The sequence below is a fragment of the Crocodylus siamensis genome, chromosome 3 (assembly GCF_052110815.1).
Source record: "Crocodylus siamensis isolate JL-2025a chromosome 3, ASM5211081v1, whole genome shotgun sequence".
NCBI classification, from domain to species: domain Eukaryota; kingdom Metazoa; phylum Chordata; order Crocodylia; family Crocodylidae; genus Crocodylus; species Crocodylus siamensis.
In genome coordinates, this window is record NC_143397.1 from 40,953,492 (window position 1) to 40,970,170 (window position 16,679).

General features: G+C 41.1%; 1 protein-coding gene across 4 annotated transcripts in view; it reads right to left on the reverse strand.

The window, feature by feature from the left end:
* The window catches only part of EDIL3 (EGF like and discoidin domains 3), a 462,394-nt gene that overhangs the window by 444,239 nt on the left and 1,476 nt on the right, over positions 1-16,679 (reverse strand). The window lies entirely within an intron of this gene.

The following is a 16,679-nucleotide window of genomic DNA, read 5'->3' on the forward strand; positions in this document are numbered from 1 at the left end:
CAGCTGCTGCTGGAGTGGCCCCTCTCCCCACGGCGCCCACCCCTGCTACATATTGACTGTCAGAAGCGGCTGAGGAGGAGGTGGGAAGTGGGGAGGAGTCATCCCCACAAAGGCCACCATCCACAGCTTGCTGGCTTAGAGGGTAGGGAAGCCAAGCTAGGTCTGTGAAACAGGGGGGATCCCTTTTCCTCCTCAGCCACAGTTCCTGGTGCAGTGAAAAGCCAGAGAAGCCCTATGCTATATGCTTCTGGCTGCAGCTGCCAGGTCATTTGGGTGTGTGGGGATAGTGAATCACAAGCCCTCCCCTTCCCCCCCCATCTTGCTAGTTTGGGGATTGGGGTGGGGGGGCTGGGTCCATGTAGCAAAGGCACTCTGTTCACGCCCCTGCCCAAGCAACCAGCAGCTATTGCCAGAAGATGCAGAGCAGGGCTGCTCTGACTTTTCACTGTGCCAGTAACTGCAGCCTAAGGCTGGGGGGAAGCCCCCCAGCTGCAGGGGTCCTCCCAGAGCTTGCTGACTTGGAGGTAAGGGAGTCAGCCCAGGTTCATACAGTATAGGGCTTCCTTCCCTCCCCCTCGCCCCCAGTGCAGCAAAAGGTGGGGCTGGGCATTTCTGCAGCTGCTGGCTGCCTCTATGAAGAGACTGATGTGGTGGGGAAGGGAGCACCCCCACTGCAAGACCTGCCCCACACAGCTTGCTAGCTCAGATCTTTGGCAGGGACAGGCTGGGTCCACATAGCAGAGGGGCTCCCTTCCCCCTCTGGCCCAGTTCCCAGAGCAGGGAAATACCACGCCAGGCTGCCCTTCCTGCTGTTGCTGGCTGCCACTGCAAAGATGCTTAGGTGAGGGAAAGGGAGCCACCCTGCTGCAAGGTGTCTCCCTACCCCTGCCCAGCTTGCTAGACAGGGGGAGGGAACTCCCTGCCATGGGCATCTGGTCTGCTCCCCACAAAGACCTCGGTCCTTTTGAGGATGATCCATTCCCCACCCCGCTCCACCCTTAGCCATTGCTGACAGTTGCCAGCTGGAAGGGAGGTGGAGCTGGGGGGAGATGGCTACTCCAGCAGTCTCCTGGGAGGTGTGTGGGAGTGCCCCCACCTGCTGACTTTGGCTAATGCAGGCAGGCACTGAGCCCCCTTCCCTCCACCCCCCCCCACACATCTATTCAGTTGGAATGCAGTCAAACTTATAGCACTTATAGTGCAATACAGTGCTTTCTGCCAAGGGCTTTTGAACATCTGTACTTAGCCAGTGATACTGTATCTAGAATGAAATGCATATGTAGGTCACAGTAAATAAAAAACACTGACTTCACAAATATATTTCATTTCTGTTGTTTCAATGCAGACTGCTATATAGTGCACAGCATTATTTTACCCATTGCTTATTAATAAATCAAAACACTTTACATTCATTTATGGCTTAATAAGTTTGGCACCAATACCTGTAAGTGTGGTCCATTGACTAGCCTTGTTCAAAGTAAGATAGTGCTTCACATTAGACTAGTGCTTTGCATTTTAAATCTGTTGTTTTACCGCATAAGTATCTACATTATTACTTTAAGCAAGAAAGGGTTAGGCTTTAAATTAGATCATTAATTATTGGACAAAGTCTGGCCTTCCCCCAGAGTGCAACCAAATGAATCATCGATTCATTTTACTTAAATTTCTTCCCTTAACACTCATATCAGTGAAGCTGTTAAATTCTTTGTTTGATCACTGAATCCCTAATCTGAAAATCTCATCTTCTCAGAAGGAGACTTTTCATCTGAGATCTCTTTTGCCAAACCAACTGGTTTTTAAAGTTTCGTGTGCATACTCATGACTGTATGCCCACACATTTAAGACCTGAGGTTTTCTACAGAAGTCGTGGTCATAAGGAAACTATTTGAATTTTAATATTAAAATGACATAGGAAAAATAAAAGGAATTTTTACAATGTTAACAAGTTTGTCATTTATAGTTTTAATATACAGATGCAAAACTAAGATCCATCTCTGTGTTAAGGTTGTCAGGAGCAGCTTGTACATTCCCAAGACTAAAAAATAAATACTGCAAAACAAACCAAAGAATCTAGACTTCAAATTTCAGCATATGTCATACTGTTTAACCCATTCTGCAGCTATACATTACAGCTGATTTTAATGGAGTTTTTTGCTAGCTTTTGTTTAGGTAAAACTCTTTCGATTTAATGTTCAGATATTATGAACTTCACCCAGTTCAATAATACAAAAATGTTTTGATTAAATTGGACTTACGTTCTACATAGACATTTCCCTAATTTTCAACATGGAATCAATTTTATAGGAAAAAAAACAATGTAAAAAAGGGCCCAAAGGCACCCAAATTACATTTGTCGTCTAAATTTGAAATATATAATCCAGAACTTGGAAGATTTAAGTAGATATCCATATATGTCCATATACATTGGCACAAGGCAGAAGAATAGAGAACACATAATAGTGAAGCAGAGCAATGTGGTAGTTTTGAACAGGTGAACTCAGACTCCCTCCCCCTTCTCAGACACTAGTGAATAGCAAGAACTTCTGCTGGTTATTGAGGTGTTCTGCTTAGGAAATCATCTCTCAACTCTAACTTTATTCATTTGACAGCTCTCATGGCATTTGGCCACAATGAATACATGAAAATCTACTGCAAATATTTTTTACAAGTTCATACTAGAAATAAGAAAAATAAAACCCCCACTTTCCAATGGACACAATCCCAATGAGATTTAGTCTGTTACAAGATTGACTATTATTGCAAATATTGCTTTATTTCTTAGGTGGTGAGTAGCAACACCATACTCTTTTATGACCAAGTAACTAAATCCTTGGATGAAGGTGTCACCGTGGACGTAGTCCTTCTAGACTTTAGAAAGGTCTTTGATACTGTCTCTCACCCCATTCTCATCAATAAATTAGGCGACTGTGGCATTGATGCCTACACAGTAGGATGGGTAAAAAATTGGCTGATGGGGCACACCCAGAGAGTAGCGGGGGACAGGTCGTACTCAACTTGGCGTGATGTGAGAAGTGGCATCCCCCAAGGCTCGGTTCTCGGGCCCACACAGTTTTAACATCTTCATCAGTGACTTGGACGAGGGGGTGGAAAGCACGCTGTCCAAGTTTACTGATGACACTAAGATGTGGGGCGAGGTGGGCACACTTGAAGGGAGAGAGAGGGTGCAAATAGATTTAGACAGACTACAAAAGTGGGCAGATGAGAATAGGATGGGGTTCAATGTAGACAAATGCAGGTTGCTGCACCTTGGGAGAAGGAATCCACAGCATACATACAGGCTGGGGCATTCCTCTCTTGAAAGCACAGAGGCAGAATGGGATCTTGGAGTCGTTACTGACTCCAAGATGAACATGAGCCGCCAATGCCAGATTGCAGCCAGCAAGGCCAGCCATACCTTGTCATGCATCCAAAGATGCATCTTAAGCCAGTCCAGAGAGGTGATACTCCTCCTCTATGCAACTTTGGTCAGGCCACAATTGGAGTATTGTGTCCAGTACTGGGCGTCACAGTTTAAAAACGATGTGGTCAGCCTGGAGAGGGTTTAGAGGAGGGCCACTCATTTGGTAAGTGGGCAGCAGGACAGGGCCCTACAAGGAGAGACTGAGGGACCTGAACCTATTCAGCCTTAGGAAGAGGATGCTGAGGGGGCACCTGGTGGCTGCCTACAAACTCATAGAGGGAGATCATCAGCAAATAAGAAGAGCCCTTTTCTCCCCAGCACCACCTGGGGTGATGAGGAACAATGGTAATAAGCTGATGGAGAATAGGTTCAGGTTACAGTTCAGAAGGCAATATTTTACAGTTAGGGTGGCCAAAATCTGGAACCAACTTCCTAGGGAAGTGGTCCTCGCCCCTACCTTGGGCAAATTCAAAAAGAGGTTAGATGATCACCTGTCTGAGGTCTTGTGAACCCAGCATTCATTCCTGCCTGTGGCAGGGGTCAGGCTAGATGATCTGATCAGGTCCCTTCTGACCCTAGCTACTATGAAACTCTATGCAGTCCTTCACAAACACTTTTTTTGCTCAAATCAGGATTTAAGAGCCAGATCTAGACCAGGCTGTAGGGGGTCTCTATGTAGAAATTCACTTAGAAAGTAGATGTCTGGAATAAGGCATTCCAAATAAAAAGAGTTAAGGCATCTAAACTTCCTATAATTAATATAGATAAGTGTTTCTAAAAAATGAATCTGAGCACCTTGAGGCTGGTCAGGGAGACGCATAGAATTAGTCAGTATGAAACACTAGGCACAGGGATGAGCTTCTTCTTGGAGGATAGGAACTTGTCTTAGACTGCACACTGGATCCCTCCACTGACTTGACAGCAGCACCAGCAGCTAATTGATATAAATAATTGTGCCTAACATTCGCATAAAATAGTCTAGTGGCTATTGCACTCACCTAAATTCTCTCTCAGAGCAAGCAAAAGGGAGCATGACTCTCTATAGAGTCTAGTGATAAGACAATTCACCCCTAAGGAGAGACTGCATGATTGCTTTTGTAAAATTCCAGATATAGATATAAAACATATAAAGCTGTTCACATGAAGGGGTTAATTAAAAAGAAACAACAAAAAACCCAAATTATTTTTAACATCAAGCCATCCTTTTGATTATTATGCTCAAGCATTTTGTGGTTTTTGGCTGTAAAATGAAAACTTAAAAATTACAGGAGTCAAATGGTCAGGAAGCCATTTTAAAAAGGTAGAAAATATAATAAGTCATTACTTACTTTCTTCTGGACCACTATAAACTGTCATTATGAAAAAAACAACTTCAGACCACGCTAAGCTTGACACAGCAAGGTCTTTTATATACACGTCCTACTCTAATTGTACCATGATTGCAGCTTATTCTAGTACTTGTCCATTAGGCCATATTATACCGATAATTTTCAAAACTATTTGAAAGCTTTCAACTCATTTAGAAAAAAAAAGGTTGTACTGGGAGACCTTTAGAGATAAGGAATAAAGAACTACGAGGGGAGGAGGGGGTGGAATAGGACTTTGTCAGCAAGGCAAGGAAGGACCAAAGGTCAGATAAATGGAGAAGTGTGACAATTCCCATTATAGCTCTATAAGCCTGCAGAAAGCTATTTATGGGCCAAATAACTAATTCTGATAAATAACTAATTCTATACATTCATTATAAGCATATCAATGACAAACACAATCACTTCCCAGGAACAAGCCAATGATGCCAGAGACTTTTGGGTGAATCATTTCCATGTCCTATCAAAAGTGGGATTCTCTTCCTCTTTGCAACCATCCTCCTCTTTATATTTTTAATATTTCAAAATAAGCACCATAAGCCTCTTCCTTTCACTTCCATTTTCATATTAAACCAGGAAAGAAGTAATCACTGCAAAAAGAAATATGGGAAATCTGTGGAAAAATCACTTACTGATCTCTGCTTGATATATGCATTTAAAGATTTGTTTCTATTGCTATTCTATACACACCCGCATACACACATGCATATATGTACATACATATTTTATATACACACACATATAAGAGCTGCCTTTAGGCTCTTTCAGGACTATGAAATGGAATACTCCAGAAATTATATTCTCAGCTCTGTGTTCCCCTGTTCAGTGCTCCCCACATATGTACTACCTCATATGCCCAATAATGTTATTAGTCAGCCCAGAAGAATGACTGAGATGTGGATTCTGCTGTTCCCTCTACATGACCAGACCCAAGGTTCTACAGTACAGGGCTACACAGGATAACAAAAAGGTGCCATTACTCCTCTGTCCACTCACATGTAACATGCAATTACTACGTTCTTATAAAGTGCCTTTTCAAAGTACAAAGTCAGTTTCAGCAGATACAGACTACAAATACAGACTAGTGGATGACAAGATAAAGTAATGTTTCTATTCTTTTGCAAGTTAAGTTCTTTCTACAGCTTTCCCTCAGAGAACAGATGTCTCTAGTAATTTTATAGCTAAAATCTCAATAAAAAAATAGAAAACAAAATTATATTTGTTCTGAATCGAATCTTTTCTGTGGAAATATTGTTCTATATTCCTTCACCAAAAACGTTTTAAAAATCATTCCAACTGTTACAAACACATATGCCGTGCCGTAAACACATTGTGTTTACAACGTGCCCATTTGCAATAGGTCCATTTGGTATAGGCATTTTAAAACTTTCACCTCTTCAGTTTGGAACCAAAACAAAGAGAATCTCATGAAGACACAAAAAAATTAGACCATTACACTGAATTAACTATTTACTTGAAACAGTGACTCCAAAGTGCTGAACTAGAAATTCACCCAAGCTTTTCGGTGTGTAAGATTTCTGAGATGGGAGTTAACCTTGGTATTTGACCTTGGTACAACTATTGCCCAGTGTTGTTTGTGGAAATGCTTCATTCCGTGTTTCATTTTAATCACCAGAAAATGTAGATTTTGGGTTACTTTTTTAAATTTGAAAATTGGGGATTTTTTTTAATCACAGAAAACCTTTGTCATCAGGCTATTCCAGACCACTGAAAAAAAATAACCACCCCTCTCCCCGGAAATGCCTATTTAGTTAAAGTGAAAAAGAGCAAATTATATATGAAGCAGCAAACCTTAACAGAAGGCTAGGGAGCACAGCCAAGAAAAATATTTTGATCAATATTCATTCAAAAAAAGGTGTGGATGATGGTCAACTGAAAATATTTAAAATGTATACTGTATTTGTAGTTATGCCTGAAAAAGTGATATTTTATGTTTTCAAAATTCTGTTAATTTTGAAAACATAAATTCAATTTTGTGAATTTTCAGAACGTGTTTTAAAACGGTTAATTTAAATGAAAAAATGAAATCTATATATAAAATAAATACAAACATCCACACACAAAAATGAAATAATACATTTTGTTTCCAAGCAAACAAAGTGTTTCATTTTATGGCAAGTGATTTTCCAGTTTACCCAGCACGCTGATGTCAGTTATTTGCACATCTCGTTTGGAAGAGAGATGAGGAAGAAAGGCCATGGTGAAGATGGCTAGGGACAGACATTATACACAGGTTTGTGTGATCAGAAACTGGTTTAAATCTGTAACAGAACAGACATTCAGTGCACACAGCAGGGTCTGCTGGCTTCCCCATGCCCCTCTGACCCCCCCACTCGCTGCTTAAACAGGGATCCCTTCTTCCTCTCTCACAGCATGGACCGTAGCCAGCATGTAGTAATGCTGAGAGGTATCTGTGTAAGGCAGGTATAACAATGTCCACTTAGGGCTTTTTGGAGCTAATCAACAGGTCAGCTGGTAACATCCTTCCATTCCTTCCTTTGGAAAAAAGCTGTTTAAGAAGATCTTGAACTAATGAGCAAGGCTTTGTTTTCTGATGGGGTGCTAAATGCCGATAACACAGCTAATAAATGCTCTGTTATCAAAAGCATCCTACTGGGACCTAGCCATCCCCCTCTCAGCTCACAACTGAAGGGAATAACGTTTCTAGCCTCAGCCGCTGCAGGCATGTGCCTACATTTTTCAGTCCAGAGGGGATGTCTTTTTGGTTACAAACTGATTTAGTCTAGCCAGATTAGACTAACGTGCAAAGATTGAATCAATTCAGGCTCTGGCTTTTTGAATGTCTGTCCCTATCTGATAAATACAACAGCAGGGACAACACCCAGACAGCATCTATCTTAAAGAAGCAGTCTGCCGGCTAAAGTCAAAGGTTAAGGGCAGACTGGGGTTATGAGGAACAAGGTAGGCTTCTCCTTCCAAATTTGCTAAAAGCATGAGTTAGTTGGTTTAAGGAACTGGTTTCAACAACAAGCTAAACCTGTGAGTCAGAATAAATAGGAGACTGCCCTAATCTGGCCCAGAATCAAAATATCTGTTAGGATGGGTTTAGAGTCAGTGACTGAAGGTGGTGGGGAGGACAGCACACCAATCACAACTACTAGGTACTGGATGACTGCAGACATGGGATATGCAAAGACCTGATACACTACCTTGTTTTTTACACAATCACCTAACCTACTGCAAAACAAGTGCCCAAAGTATTTATGAATGCTACAAAATCAGAGTGCTAGGTCAGTGTGGAGGGCACTGTTTGTGCCTGCCACTTTAAGGACCTGGAGCTGGCAGCTGCCAGGTGCCTGATGAGGGCAGCCATATAAACAGGCCAGTTCTGCTGCTGGAGGCAGGCAACAACATTGCCTGGCTGTAGGGCTACTGGTATTGTCTGGAGGTAAGGGAGGAACTGTACAGGATGGTCAGGAGGTTCCTGGTCCTGTGTATGACCTAAAACTGCACCTGCTGGGAGCAGGTGGCCTGGTGGGGCTCTCAGTGGTGCAGGAGCCCCCAGGAAATGCCAGGCCAGTTACCACCCCGGTGAAAGGCGGGTTGGGTTGCCTTAACCCCTAGCCCCCGCAACCGGGTGGGTTAGTCCTATGGTGGAGGGTCTGGAAGGTAGGCCCCATGGAGAAAGAGTGAGGCCATAGAGTCACACCTGTCTGAACTTCCTCTGACTGGTCCATGCTGGGGCCAGGACCAGAAGGGTCAAAGGGCCAGCAGCCCACTGCAAGGAACACCCAATAGCTGAGGGCCTGGGGATCCGGCTGGTCTGGAGGTGGGCCAGGGCTAGTAGCCAGAGGTCCTGGGGGGACCACACCCAAAGGGGAAGCAGTTCAGGGAGCTATGCTGCCTACTATGAAGGTGGAATAGACTGCCTGAGGAGAGGAATCCAGGCAGGGTTCAATTAGAAGGATTCTGGGGCCCAGTGTGGGGGCCAGTGATCGTGATATCATCTAGATGTCATCTGCGAGGCTTGGGCTGTGGTGTAGGGGAGGAAAGGAGCTGCGGATAGTTCCCCCGGCATTGGGGCAGGAAATGAGCAGCCTCCCACTTAATTACATCATTTAATTAATTCCAACAAGGCGTGGTGGGTGAGAAGGTGGGCGGGCCATGGTTAAATCAGCCCCGAGAAGGCTCCCTGTTAGTCGGGTACAATTTAAGATGAAAATCTTGCTCCATGGATGAAGCAGAATAGGGGAGACAGGGTATGCATGTGTGTGGCAGAAGAAGTACAAGTGAAAACGCACAATACATGCACCTAGAGCCCATGCTAAAGTTACACAGACCCCGCTGGAAGAAGTAAAAAGTTTAAACAGGGAAGATGAAAGGCATTATGAAAAACAGTTCCCATTTGACCTGAAATAAAACTTAAAACCAGAGTTTCATTTTTGTATAATGACATGTGGACCAGAACATGAGCCATAAGAGAGACAGCCAAAGAAATAACAGTTCAATGTGTCACTTTGAAAGGACATAGAAAGCTGAGCTGGAAGAGAACTATCAGGTCATCTTGCCAATGCTCCCAAAGAAAGATGTTTTTCCCCCTCTACATTATATTATTCCAAGCTTTTTCACCTTTAAATTACTCAAATGCTGGATGCTTCATCATCTTTCAGATACTATTTCTTCATTATCTTAAATTAATCAGGAGGCTTTACCAGGTATTTCATCTTTCTTTGCTGTAGATCTTCCTACTACATTCAATAAAATCCTAGCTGAGCAACTTTGAACAATCCTTCATACAAGAAAGTATGTTGTGATTCAATGAAGGCTAAAAATAGTTAAAAATATACTACTAAGAAAGGCAGAAAAGGACAAGAAAATTAAAAGTGTCTCAGAACCAATGTTCATGCCTGGAAGGTGCAACACCCATAAACAAAATATCTGATTAAGTAGAATGATCTCTGGAAGAGTAACAGGGAGAAATCAGACAGAGCCTTCATTAAAGAGCCTGGAGGTATATAAAGATATCCAACAGTGACTGAAACTGTCAAAGATGAAAAGAGACAGATGACAAATAAAAGTGTTTAAAAATACCTTTTAGTGTCAATTTGTGAACATATAAACTTGGTTTACAAACCTATAGTTCAAAGTAATCCCTATATTCTCTGCAGAGGTATGCAAGGACCTCAGGAATCACTGGACAAAAATGACTGTTATTTCCTCATTGGTGCAATAATTCTCTATAATTATAGAGGGCTGAAACTTCTAGTTGACAATGAAGGGAAGGGGAAAAAATAGTTCTGTAGTGATTTTATCAGTCTCCTGACATAGGTATATGACAAAACATATTAACTGATGCTATAACCCAGCGAAGGACTAAAATGATCAATTGCTTCAGACTTCTTTGAACTCTCTCAAAACAAGCAATAGTTGTGTGATCAGTTTTTAACTTGCACACAAAGAAAGGCCTGATCTGTAACTTTACAATCCAGCCCTAGTAACATGTAGCCCACAGGTGTCCTGGCTAGAACAGGGCATAAATGCAGATCAGTAATAGTGCTGGAAAGGAAATACTAATTTTTAAACAATATTCCTGTTCTACATGCAGAAAGACTGAAGGACTTAGGTCTCTTCAGCCTATAAAAGAGAAGGCTGAGAGGAGACTTGGTAGCAGCTCACCACTATATCAGAAGAATATACCAAGGGCTCGGCAACTAATTTCACCAGAGCACCGTTGGGGAAAACCAGGAGTAATGGCTACAAACTCCTGGAAGACAGTTTCACTGTTAACACTAGGAAAAACTTCTTCACAGTTAGGGTGTCCAGACTGTGGAATAAGCTCCCTCCAGTGGTGGTGCAGTCATCTACCCTGGAAATCTGCAAAAGGAGGCTGGACGGTCACCTGACCCCAGTTACCTTTCCTGCCTAGTACAGGTGGGCTGGACCAGACGATCTTGCAAGGTCCCTTCCAGCCCCTAACAATCTATGAAAATCAAACCCTTTTAAAATACATTCTTTTCTGAACCCACCCACATGCCCTCAAAAAAGGGGGAAAAAAGCGGAGGGGGGGAGGAGTAGAAGAAAACCAATATTTTTGGTGGTCATCTAGACTATAGGAAAACCAGGTGATTCAGGCCAGACTTGAACCTGGGATTCCCACATCCTATGCAAGTGTCCTGAACCCACAGGCTAATCATTATTTTTTGGAGGAATTCTCTCTGATGTGGAGCTGAAAAATATTTCCCAATAGTTTTAATGAAAGTGGCATGCTTTTATTCTTATTTCGGAAATGAGAAAACCATTTTGTCCAAAAATTCCTTACCAAGAGTTATGAACTGGTCTCTGTTTCCCCTGATGCTCTGACGTAGAATCAAAAAAGGTGCTGCACGCTGCTCATACAGATTACTTCCTCTGAGCTCATGCTCACGTTCATTCCCAGGTGCTTTGCCTAGGAAGAGAGGTGACAGTTGTTGTCCTTCCTCATGCTATATGAATGGTGCTTGAACCTCTTTCAGAGAAACTAACCATGCAACTTCCTTATGCTCCTGTGCTCACCTCTATGAGTAGGTACTAATGTTTATAACTGAGCCCAACCACAAAAAGGACAGTTTTTACTGTGCCCACTTCCTGCCTTTCCTCTGCTGTACACTACATTTAAAGCAGGAAAACATTATGGGCCCATTGTACAAAAGCTTTTAAAGTTTCAGAAGCTACTTTGTGTGACCTACTTTCTGCATCACAGAAATACTATAGTTCAGAATGCACAGGCATTTCCATTCTAATCACATATTCTAAGGCATTATTTACCTATGTAATAAAAAAAGCACTTCAGATTGTGTCTTGGCATACCAGGCTTTAGTCTGGAAAAGACATTTTTAATAAGCAGTTTGCAGGAGGGGGAGAGCCTGTTCATTAGGTTCTGAGCTTAAAGAACAGCAAAAGATGCCTCAGAAGTATAGCTCCTTTGGATGCAGTTTATGGTTTCTATAACTGTTTTGAAATAAGACATTTGAATTATCTTATGAGTTCATAGCATGATCTAATCCCATTTTCCATTATACAAAACTATTAATATCTTTAATTAGAAATGCTGGGTCAGATCTTCAGCTGGTATAATGTGGGTACAGCTCCATTGACGGCCAATATAATTATACTAAATACAACAGCTGAGGATCTGACCTATAGATATTTTGCGAGGATTATAGCTGCTTTAATCCATTTTTATATGGATTTTATATGATAATTACAGTATACAGTTTGCATGGAATACATTGTCAGCTGTTGGATAATTACATGTTCTATCATTTAACAATGCTAATGATCTGTTTATAGGCACTGAAGGCAAGTGTAGTTTTCAACATTTAAATATTTTTATGGGCAAAGAATATATTTCTGTTATTGTAATTTTGATATATATTACCACAACATTCAGAGCCCCTCTGACCAACACTGAGAACCTAGAAGGTGAGCAGCTCTGCAAAGCACAAAAATTATGAACCCTAGCCCAAGGAGTTATGGTCCCAATCTTCTCAGGCCTTTCACCTACTAAACCATTCCTTGCTTTCAACATTATCCAGAAGTCATGCAGTCAAGAGGCATGAGGTGCCTAACTATGCTTTTTGCCTCTAAACATGTCCATTCTTCAGACCACATACCCTATGCTAGTGGCCATAGGCAAGGGCCACATGAAGGTTACTACGGCAGCTGTATATCACTGTGCTTGGTAAATCTTCTAGGAGATAGCTAACCCTGGTGCATGTTCCCTGAGAAGGGCAGACCTTAAAACAAAATAATATCTGGTTCAAATATCTTTTTACCAGTCTTCTTCCAGTCTCAGATGTTATCAGACATAAAGGATTTAGACTCTTATTATTTCACATTCTGCTCTCACCAATCCTAGGGCATGTTTTTAAAACAGAAAGAAATACATTTGTGTTAGGTATAGTCATTCAAAAAGTCAGAGGCAAAAGCAATCTAAGTTACGCAATTTTCTGTAATTGGTGTAGTTTAGATTGGTTATGAACAGAACACAGATTCACCCTTTGGTAGGAGGGGACAAATCTTGGACCCGGTTCCACCATTTTTAAATCAGTCTGTGTGCACTGAACTTCTGTTCTGTTATGGGTATAAACCAGTTTCTCATCACTTATACCAGTAAAAATGTAATGTCAGTACCTAGCCTTGGTGTTGATACTTGGCCCAAGCCCTCCAAAATGTCTATGTTCAGTCTGACACAATAAGAAGCCAAGCCTCAAGCATCCCTCAAACAAGCCAAAAATCACTCTCAGAACTACATGAAACCCTATGATCATTTTGTAAGATTTTGGCACCACTGTTGGCTCTTAAGCTTGTGGAAGTTTGACATAGAGACATGCACTGTAAGAACATTACAGATGAGAGAGAGGAGCAAGCCTACTACTGAGTTAATGGTGAAGAATATGAGATCCTTCACAGATTATATTTTAAAATAAAACCTGGTTAACATTTCCTTTTTCTTTATCAGTCTTTAAAATATTATTCCCAGTGGAACAATTAATGGGTTTGACCTAATTTGTTGTCCAAAACTAAGATTTGTAGCAAGGAACAATAGCGTACCTGCTATATGCATTCTGAAGACTACATTACCAGGAACAGGAATTTGAATACAAAGGCAGCCTGTTCAAGAACAGGGAGAAATCATTATGCTAAGTCACACTGTCAGCTATTTGTAGACAAATGGATGCTGTCCAGAGGTGAAAAAAAGGTTCACCAAGACAGAAGACAACAAAAATCTAAAAGAAACGTCTGTGATATTTCTGGCCTTTTGGTATTATATCTGAATAATCATGTTCTACAATTTAATCTCTTATGTTCCATCTGCATCATGCCTCTGATTCCAGCTATAGTAGCTCGCTTTACAGAAGCTTCTAAGCACTTGATCAGAATAAATGTTCACATTGTAATAGAGAAAACACGTAGTTAAAGGAGTTTGTTGGAAATTTAGAATTATTTTATCTCAGAATCACAGACCACGGACAGAAACATTACTTTTTTAACAATTGCTAATGCTATCCACGGCCAGTGTAAATAAGGATTCAAGCAACTCTTAACAGAAACTGTTTGATTTCAAGGAGCATTGTACAACTTAGTGTCTAATTCCAACAAATGATTGGCTGTGGACTGAATGTGTTTGGGATGTTCCCCTTGAAAATGGACCATAAAACATACATGAAATATCTGTATCTGGAACAGCTAAAGCAATTGTAAAATATTAACATAAAAGTAAAATAAAAGTAAATAGTCAACCTTCCCCCCAACTTACCTATTTGATTATGACTTATTTTTGGGTGGAGGACTTACTCCTGCATGTTTTACATAGTCTCCGTTAACAATAGTGACACCTTTTGGTGAGTTATCAATTGATCAACAACAGGCAGTTTTAAAGCAGCGTAGAACCACAAACAATGCCATATGCATGCCCAAACGCTTTCCCAACATCTCTCTCAGCTTTACACTTAATCTAATAAAGGACATTACCAAAAACACCCTGCCTCTCATACTTTTCTTCAGGCATTTCAGAGTTTCATCAAACTGAACATGAATCTGTTTAAAAATATTTTTAAACAAATTCTTACTTACCCAAACACAGGACAAATATATATTGAGAATATCAAACATCATGTATGCAGATTCTCTTCAGGGTATTATTGCAATTCAGAAGTGGATACACAATATAAACTACAAGCCACTATTCACTATTAACCCTATAATTTTTTTTTTAAGTTCCTTTAAATGTTAAGTCTTCTGATCATTTATGATGACATATAAAACATAACATTTTTGTCACTGGTCAGTTACTAGATTTAAAATTACTCTTACATTTCTAAAAATAGGTACAAACAGGACAGAGAAGCTTAAGCTGATTCTACAGATAAGACTGACTACATCTACTACACCATAAGATCTCTTCTTTATCGTGTCTGCTGGATGGCCAATAAATGACAGAACATATTTGCTTATGTGAAAGCTTAAAGAAAGAAGAGCAGTAGCAATAATGGTAAACTTCTTGCGCTTAAAAATATCAAAAGGTACACTACCTCCTTTTTAAAAAATTATCATCTTTCTTGCAAGCTAAGTACTATAGGTCACAACACTCTTGAAGTGTACATATATTTGCATATAACAACACCTCTGAAAATCAGATTATTGTATCAAGATGTAATCTGTCTGGCTGGTGACAATGGAAGAAACATATCCAATGTTTATATTGTGATGACTCAATACTTACTAGTTTACATCGCTATTTTTAAATATACCTCCCTGATTTACCATTATGCTGCATATGTGAAGCCTAAATACTAGACATTGCAAGCTGAGTGGATATCAAATCTGAAATGTCTCCCCACTTGTCAGATCCCATTTAAAAACTTGAGGTTTATACTTTATACCAGTCTACTTTTCTAAGTAGTCTAACTTTGTAATAATGGTCTATAGAAAATAAACCAGCACAATGCAATGGTAGACTAGCAAACAGCTCTGCAATTAACTGTACTACTACATTTCAGTCTACAGCTGGAACTGACCCAAAAAGAGCTCAGGAAGAGAACTGACCACTGCAGTGATGACATGACTACATGTTTTCATTTTGCAAGTTAATGTTTATTGATTACAAGGTAAAGTTGAATCAAACAGATTAAAAAAAAAGTTGAAAAGCAGTTTCAAATGGTTTCTAAGCTGCTGTAAGTAATTGAAATGATTGTACCCATCATAATTTTGGCAGAGTCTATTAGAATGCTACGACAGCCAGCAAAATTAAACCAATATATCAAATCTGTCTAAAATCATTTTATTTGGTTTCATCATTTTAAGATGACTCAATATAATTAGCTTTTATTACATTTTTAAAGTAAAGGACAAGCCTTTTAGTTAACTGTTATAATTTAAGTAGTTAAGGGGAAATGGGGAACCTGTCTCTCCAAAACAGGTGAGAGAAAAAGTGATTAGATTAATTTAAAAATGTGTATACACACACACACACACACACACACGCACACACACCATAAGTAAAGATGGGAATATTCTTAGATATGTATTAGTCCAACTCAGGTACAATTCCAGGGCAAACTATTTATGAAATGCTTAGACTTTGCCGGATACAGCACCTTTTGCTGACAAGAGTTCAGGCACCAAATGCAGGTACAAGGACAGATTGCATAAGCCATCACATGGTTGCTGCAACCATACGGACTCTTATTGGATTTGGAGAGCCCGCGGCGCTGAATAATTGACAAGCTAATAAAATATTCAAATTTGACTGATCCATTGGTTTAATTTTAAACCCCCCAAAATATGATTCATAAAGAGAGCCGACTCCAAACCTTAATGAAATTAGCCAGATGCATGCCAAGATCGTACTAGGTCCATGGATAGCTGCTGAAAAGAAGGGAGAAACCTTTCCTGTGCCTGCCAGTGTATTAACCCAAAGGACATTTTCTCCTTTTTTTTTTTATTTTTATTTTTTTGGCATGTGAATAGAAGAATCCTTGGATACAAACCAGGGCTGACAAGTTCAGGCAGCGCTCGGGAGCTATCAAGACTTTGCATGGGAAGGTATTGGAGGAGGCTCTGTAATTAAAGCTTGCAGGTAGGGGAGGGGGAGCCGCTTTGCACTACACTAAGCGTCCTCCTCTCCCAGGACAGACGCTGCCAGGCGCTCTGGAGCAGGCAGCTGCCAGAGAGGGAAGGAAGCAAGGAGACTCCGAGGCTGATGCCCGAGCCCTTGGCTGGGCTGGCGTGTCCCCCCCGTGCCGTGCCATGCCGTGCCGTGAGCTCGCTGCTCCCCCCGGGCCGAGGGAGCGGCGGTGCGGGAATGACCCACCCCGCGGGCGGCTGCAGCAGAGGGCGCGGGAGCAGAGGGCTGGGGGCTCGGGGGG